At 39.0% G+C, this 8,527-nt stretch overlaps 1 non-coding gene across 1 annotated transcript; it reads right to left on the reverse strand.

Annotated features, from left to right (window-relative positions):
• Positions 1-544: 544 nt before the first annotated feature.
• Positions 545-651, reverse strand: LOC129670848 (U6 spliceosomal RNA). Its single transcript, XR_008719258.1, has one exon. It is a non-coding gene; the product is annotated as a U6 spliceosomal RNA (small nuclear RNA).
• Between the last annotated feature and the right edge of the window lie 7,876 nt (positions 652-8,527).

The following is an 8,527-nucleotide window of genomic DNA, read 5'->3' on the forward strand; positions in this document are numbered from 1 at the left end:
TGGGAGTCTGGGCGTCTGCCTAAACTGGGAAATTTTCCCAAGACCTTTTCAGGGTGGGGGTGTCAGCTGAGTGTTCTGAGATTAGACCAGCCAATTCCCTCCCTGTAGGTTTGCACCCGACAGTGAAACTAAGTCTCTGGTGCCCTGGGGCCCACAGTTCTATCTGAGGCAGTGAATCAGGCACATAGGCAGGGCTCTGTGCTGGAGCCTGGGTCCCCAGCTCTGGCTCTGGGCTGGCTCCTGGGGCGCCTGAGGAACTGGAGTCTTTTCCAGGAGATGTCTGGGTGACCTAAGGTTGGTCCCAATCATTTCTTGCACGGTGGGGTTATCTCTCGACTGGGGGTTCCAGTCTCTAATGTTGTGGTGAGAACAGTTCAGTCTGGGAAGGTGGCTTGGGGTGCCGCTTTGGTTCAGAAGCTGTGTACTTCTCTCTAGGCTGACAACTGACCTAGAGTCTGGCGGAACCGGGATCTCTTCCGCGGTTTAGCCGGGTGAGTTAAAAGCTGATTTTATCCCCCACCGTGGGGTATCGTCTCACCTGGGAAAAAATATGGAACACTTTATGAATTTGCATGTCATCCTTGTGCAGGAACCATGTTAATTATCTCTGTATCTTTCCAATGTTAGTATATGTGCTGCTGAAGCGAGCACTAATTTTATTTTATTAATTACACTTTATTCATTTTGTATCCTCCCTAAGCCCTTCCCTCTTCCCCTCCTCATCCCACCCTCCCTCCCCATTCTTCACACATGCCCCTCCCCAAGTCCACTGATAAGGGAGGTCCTCCTTTCCTTCCTTCTGATCTTAGTCTATCAGATCTCATCAGGAGTGGATGCATTGTCATCTTCTGTGGCCTGGTAAGGCTGCTCCCCCCTTAGGGGAAGGTGATCAAAGAGCAGGCCAATCAGATTATGTCAGAGGCAGTCCCTCTTCCCATTACTATGTAACCCATTTGGACACTGAACCTCCATGGGCTACATCTGTGCAGGGATCCTAGGTTATCTCCATGCATGGTACTTGGTTGGAGTATGAGTCTCTGGTAATACCCCTGTGTTCAAATTTTCTGGTTTTGTTGATCTCTTTGTGGGGTTCCTGTCCTCTTCAGATCTTACTATTTCCCACTTCTTACGTAAGATCCATGTACTCTGCCCAACATTTGGCCATAAGTCTCAGCGTCCGCTTTGATAGTCTGCAGTGCCGAGCCTTCCAGAGGCCCTCTGTGGCAGGTTTCTAGGTTGTTTCCTGTTTTCCTTCCTCCTCTGCTGGTGGGAATGTAAACTTGTACAACCACTCTGGAAATCAATCTGGCGCTTTCTCAAACAACTAGAAATAGTGATTCCTCAAGATCCAGCCATACCACTCCTAGGCATATATCCAAAAGAGGCTCAAGTACACAATAAGAACATTGGATCAACCATGTTTGTAGCAGTTTTATTTGTAATAGCCAGAAGCTAGAAACAGCCCAGATGCCCCTCAACTGAAGAATGGATGCAGAAATTGTGGTACATCTACTCAATGGAGTATTACTCTGCAATGAAAAATAAGGAAATCATGAAATTTGCAGGTAAATGGTGGGAACTGGAAAGGATCATCATGAGTGAGCTGTCCCAGAAGCAGAAAGACATACACGGTATATACTCACTCATATAGACATATAGCATATGATAAACCTACTAAAATCCGTACATCTAAGGAAACTAATTACGAGAGAAGATCCTGACTAAAATGCTCAATCCCCATCCAAAAGGCAAAGAGGATGGACATTGTTAACTTTTTTGATAAATTTTCAATAAATTTAAATATATTTAAAGTTTTATTGGTGAAAATGAAGGGCTGTGATAAAGCGACAAAAGATCTTTTTTTTTTTTTTTTGAGCCTACCTAAATAGTGTAAAATACTGGTGTTAATTTGCTCCTTAATTTATGTTTAAAAATCTCTTCAGTTTCTGATATGGAATTATACTCACACAAACCAATGTTTGTAGTGTTAAAAATATTAACCAATAGCAATGGTTGACAACATACTGACAGTATCCTTTATAAATATCAAGTTAAACACATATAAAATAATGTCAGACAATAGTTTTATATTTAGTTTTTGGATGAAAATCATAAAAATAACATTGTTTTATTTTAAATTCACAGATTAATATAATAAAAGTGTGGAAGCTATTAGTTTTAAATTTATCAAGTAGTACTTTAAATAGAATATGTGGTGTCAATCTTATCAGCATGAAAAATAAAAGAATATTGTGTTGATAAAAATTCAAAATATTCAGGAATTTGTCTCCTGTGCCAATGAGTTCAAGACTCTTCCCCACTTTTTCTTCTAACAGGTTTAGTATGTCTGGTTTTATAGTGAGGTCTTTGATCCACTTGGATTTTGTTTTGTTCAGGGTGATAAGTATGGATCTATTTGCATTTTCCTACATATAGACATCCACTTAGACCAGCACACTAAACCTGTTAGAAGAAAAAGTCAGAAAGAGACTTGAACTCATTGGCACAGGAGACAACTTTCTGAACAAAACATCAACAGCACAGGCTCTAAGGGCATAAATCAATAAATGGGACCTCATGAAACTGAATAGCTCCTGTAAAGCAAAGTACACTGTTGTCAGAACAAAATGACTGCCTACAGATTGGGAAATAATCTTCACCAACCTCATATTTGACAGAGGGCTAATATCCAGAATGTATGAAGAACTAAAGAAGTTAAAAAGCAACAAATCAAGTAATTCAATTAAAAAATGGGGTACAGAGCTAAACAAAATTCTCAATAGAAGAATATCAAATGGCCAAGAAACACTTAAAGAAATGTTCAACGTTCTTAGTCATCAGGGAAATGCAAATCTAAATGACACTGAGATTTCACCTTACAACCATCAGAATGGCTAAGATCAAAAGCTCAAGTGACAACACATGTTGGAGAGGATGAAGAGAAAGGGAAACCCTCCTCCACTGCTGGTGGGAATGTAAACTTGTACAACCACTTTGGAAATCAATTTGACACTTTCTCAGACAATTAGAAATAGTGCTTCCTCAAGATTCAGTTATACAACTCCTAGGCACATATCCAAAAGATGCTCAAGTATACAAGGACATTTGCTCAACCATATTTGTAGCAGCCTTGTTTGTAATAGCCAGAAGCTGGAAACAATCCAGATGCCCCTCAGTGGAGGAATGGATACAGAAATTGTGTTACATTTAAACAATGGAATATCACTCAGCAATAAAAACAAGAAAATTATGAAATTTGCAGCTAAATGCTGGAAACTGAAAAAGATCATCTTGCTTGAGGTATCCCAGAAGCAGAAAAACACAAATGGTATATACTCACTTGTGAGTGGATATTAGGTATATAAGATAGGATAAACATACTAAAATCTGAATGCCTAAAGAAACTAATCAAAAATAGAGGACTCTGGCTAACATGCTCAATCCCCATTCAGAAGGGCAAAGAGGGATGGACATTAGAAGAGGGAGAAAATAGGGTACAAGACAGGAGCCTACCACAGAGGGCCTCTGAAAGACTCTACCCTGCAGATGCTGAGACTTATGACCAAACTTTGGGCAGAGTGCAGGGAATCTTATGAAAGAAGTGGGAAATAGTAATACCTGTAGAGAACAGGTGGTCCACAAGGAGAGCAACAGAACTGAAAATCTGGGTCCAGGGGTCTTTTCTGAGACTGATACTCTAGCCAATTACCATTCATGGAAATAACCTGCCCTGCACAGATGTAGCCCATGATAGTTTAGTGTCCAAGTGGGTTCCATAGTAATGGGAATAGTGACTGTCTGACATGAACTGATTGTCCTGCTCTTTGAACAGCTCCCCCTGAAGGGGGAGCAGCCTTGTCAGGCCACAGAGGAAGACAATGCAACCACTCCTGATGAGACCTGATAGAGTAGAATCAGAAGGAAGACCTTCCTATCTGGGGACTGGGGGAGGGATATGGGTGGAAAAGGAAAAGGTAGGATGGGATTGGGAGGGTAGGAGGGAGATCTACAGGGGGCATACAAAGTGAATAAACTGTAATTAGTGAAATTAAAAATAAATTCAAAAATTCAAAATATTGGTGTAACAAGATTGCTCAGGAAATAGAGTTGCTTTCTTTCAATCCAGATGACCTTTGTTCCTTTCTTAACTCTCACAAGGTACAAGAAGAAATTTACTTCAAGTTTTTTCTGATTTCTACATTTATAATGTAGTGTTTCCTCCCTTTAAATAAAAATAAGATGTAAACATACACTAAAATTTATAATACTGACTTTTTCTTTCAAATACACAATTTTAATGATTTTAATTCTTGCATTCTATAAATATAAAGGCACATTCTGCCTTACAGGAAAATAATGAACCTAAGATCATTACAGTAATCTGGGTAAAAAAGACCAGATAGTAGGAATTACACACGAAAATAACACAGTTAGAAAAGTGGAGTTAAGAGTTAACACACACACATATTAAGACACGTATACAGACACATGCTTACACACACAGAGAGAAACACACACACAACTCACCCTACATTCACACATTTGTGTGTACATTTTGTAATGTTTAAATCAAAATATGCACATGATCTTATGTATTTAGTATTTATGTATGTTGTAAACTTCCAAAATGCTTTTGTTTGATTTTCTGAAATGTTAATGGTTACTGTTACAATGTTAATGTAAATATTATCATATCTACTAACTTTTTTTTCTACTACTGTGAAAATTAGCACTTCTTCCTGCAAATTAGTATTCATTACTAAATTTTTCTCTAAGGGAAATGTTAGTTAGGATAGAAAGTCTATCCATGTTTCCCATTGTTTCTGAGAATTCACTCATGAGCCATGAGTGCTACAACTGCATTCCACAAAGAGTTACGTGCCTTTTAGCATAACAGAATGACTTTCTCCTATCCCAAAGAACACTAAGTAGAGGGAAAGTTTCTTCTAGTTTACTGACTGATAGGAATACCAATAATGAGTGATTGATAGAGATGGGGAGTTTCTTTTTTAATCTTTTTATTTTTTATTAATTATTTTTATTTTTATTAATTACAGTTTATTCACTTTGTATCAGCCCTGTATTCCCCTACCTCCTCCCTTTCCAATCCCATTTTCCCTCTTCCCCACCCATGTCCCTTTCCCAGTCCACTGAAAATGGAGGTCCTCCTCCACTTCCCTCGACCTTAGTCTCTCAGATCTCATCAGGAGTGGCTGCATTTTCTTCTTCTGTGGCCTGGTAAGGCTTCTCTCCCCTCAGGGGGAGGTGACCAAAGAGCAGGCCAATCAGTTCATGTCAGAGAGAGTCCCTGTTCCCATTACTATGGAGGCCACTTTGATACTGAACTGCTATAGGCTACCTCTGTGCAGGGGTTCCAGGCCATCTCTATGAGTGGTCCTTGGCTGGAGTATCAGTTTCAGAAAAAAAAAACCCTATTCCCAGATTCTTTGGATCAGTTGCTTCCTTGTGGAGCTCCTGTCCTCTCCAAGTCTTTTTTTTGTTTGTTTCTTTTTTTTTCGTATTTTATTTTTTTCTTATCAGTTACATTTTATTAACTATGTACCCCAGCTGTGTCCCGATCCCTCATTCCCTCCCAGTCCCTCCCTCCCTCCCTCCTCTCCACCGTGCCCCTTGCCAAGTCCACTGATAGGGGGGACCTCCTCCCCATTCATCTGATCCTGTTTTATCAGGTATCCTCAGGAGTGGCTGCAAAGCTCTCCTCTGTGGCCTAACAGGACTGCTCCTCCCTTGGGGGGTGGGGAGGCCAAAGAGCCAGCCATTGAGTTCCTGTTAGAAATAGTCCTTGTTCCCCTCACTATGGGAAACCAATTGGTTACTGAGCTACCATAGGCTACATCTCCACTTCTTTCATAAGATTGCCTGTACTCTTCCCAAAGTTTGGCTATGAGTCTCAACATCTGCTTCAATACCCTGCAGGGTAGAGCCTTTCAGAGGCCCTCTGTGGTAGGCTCCTGTCCAGTTCCTTGTTTTCTCCCTCCTCTGATGTCCATCATATTGTAGACTGTAAGCAATCCCAACTCATGTGTTCTTTGTACCAGGATTTAGATTTCTCCACATTAAAGCTCTTCTGTCTTCTGAGTTACATAAAGTGTCATCAGAACAGATCTGGAATTAACAGTTGCACTGGAAAATTCTGTTTAGCATTAGTATTAACCATCTATGAACTGTCCTCCATGACTAGTGGCAATTATGAAGTGAGTGACAGAACACTGCTGTTTCGTTGTTAGGGGCATATGGACTCAGGCAAAGGAACATGGGCTAGGACATTTAGAATCATTATGCTTCTTAAACTCATGAAATATGACAGACATAAGTTTTTAGATTTCACTGTCTCTTAAATAGGAGCTTATTTTCATCAAGCCTATAAAAGCTTAATCAATGCATTAAGTAGTATTACTTAAGAAAAAATAAACCCCATTTGTTCTAGTAATTTTTATTTACACACTAAATCAAATTTTGCCTGTTTTAATTTCATTTAACTTTTATAAGACATATATATTCTCCTCTTTTTATGATTGTGATTTATAGTGTGAAATGAGGCCCGTGATTTGTGTATGTATGTATGTATGTATGTACATATGTGCATTTATAGTTTTTGTCTGATCAACCTGTAGTTCTTTCCATTAGTACATAGGGGAACTGAAGAAATAAGAACACTGCTTGCTTTCAATAAAGAAGTTTGAATGAGGTCTTTTCAAACGTGGCTCATATGAAAAGTGTCTCCATTTGAATTATCAATCAACTAACCTTAGAGTAATTGTGAAGGACTGGGTTAAACAACCAGCTAGTGATTGAATTCCAAGCTCACTGTAGCTATTAAAATTTGCCCAGGAAAGATATTTCACCAGCTGTGTAGATGTTCCTTAATCCAGATTTTCTAAACATCATAGATTTTCCATCAAACTTACTGTTAACTCTGTTATTAAGCAATATTGAAGAAGCATATCTTTTGGTGTCTGTGTTATATATGAATCTGTGGGTAAGTGTGTGTGTGTGTGTGTGTGTGTGTGTGTGCTATGTTTTCTGTTTTTGGTGTTCCTAGATTTTGTAGAAAGTAATTCCACTATTTTTGGTTATAAGATGATTTATAAGTGGAAATAAAGTTTTACCCTAAAGAAAAATGGAGACAAAAACTCTTAAGTAACATGATGATCTATAAACTATAGTCTTTGCAGCCATGGAGCCAGGGCTTTTATTTTTCACTAAACAACCAGTTCGAATTTGTATGACATGTGGTGCCTCTTGCTGTATACACACATTTGGATTGGTATGACATTTATGTCTTTTGACTTCCAAGTAAATATTCTGGTTAACATTGCTGGCAACAGAGGTTTGAACAGAGGTAATCTGACTCACCATCTTTGTTGATAATCTTAGCACCTTTCATAGTGCCTTATCTCACAGTCTCTATGAACAGGCTATATCTTCTTCAACAATTTTTCCCTTTTCTTATTAAATTCAAAGTAGAAAACTACCTTCTTAAACTGTTTTTGTTTGCTGTCTTTAATAATTTTGCCTGTGATTTTTCTTCATTTCCATCATATGATTTAAAACCATATTAGCCCAGGAGAATTCATATTTAATTTTTTTCACAATTTATTCATTATATATCCCAATTGAAGTCCCCTCCCTCAACTCTTCCCAGTCCCACCTTCTTTCCTTCTATCCCCCCATTCTCTTCCCTTAGTCCACTGAAAGATGGAGTTCTCCACTATTGCCATCTGCCCATAGCTTGTTAAGTCTTGTTAAGGGGCAAGTGATCAAATAGCAGTCAACTGAGTTTATGAGAGAGGCATCCCCTGCTCCCCTTACTCAGATATCCACATGGAGACTGAGAAACCAACTGGACACATCTGAGCAGAGGATCTAGGTCTTCTCCATGCATGGTCCTTGGTTTGTGCATCAGTTTCTGCAGGATCCCCTGGGCCCAGCTCATTTAGCTTTGTTGATCTCCTTGAGGGGCTCCTGTCCCCTCCATTGTCCTTCTATTCCCACCTATCTCTTCTCCAGAAGACTCCCTCTTTAGTACTAAGTGACTTGTTTTCTCTTCAAGAGTTTACTTCATATACTGTAAATAGAAGCTTGTGTGATTGTCTAAATTAAGTCATTTGTATTGTTAATTATCTTATCTACTGTTATTTACATAAAAAGATAAAACCTTGAGTTACAGTCATAACAATCATACAGTCAAATTATTTGGGCACCTTAATTCTACATAGTATGCTTATTAATTGTCAGGATTTTCTTATGTTGCTCACTGTGGGAGGTTTATGCCTATATTTGCAAGTTTTCCATATCTACACTGTTACCACTCCTTGCTTACATTTTTCTGCCAAGATAAAATTCCCTTTTATCACTTCTCACTGATGTTAATACCTCCTCCTGCTTCCTAAATAACAAAGCAAGGACACCATCACTTTCTCCCTGTGGTCATATAAATTCAATTTGTTCAGCTACAAAGAAGAATTCCCATGAAAATATGAGCTAAGCCTATAGAAAGCTTGGG

Source organism: Psammomys obesus, unplaced genomic scaffold (genome assembly GCF_907164565.1).
Source record: "Psammomys obesus unplaced genomic scaffold, mPsaObe1.curated_primary_1811, whole genome shotgun sequence".
Classification (NCBI taxonomy): domain Eukaryota; kingdom Metazoa; phylum Chordata; class Mammalia; order Rodentia; family Muridae; genus Psammomys; species Psammomys obesus.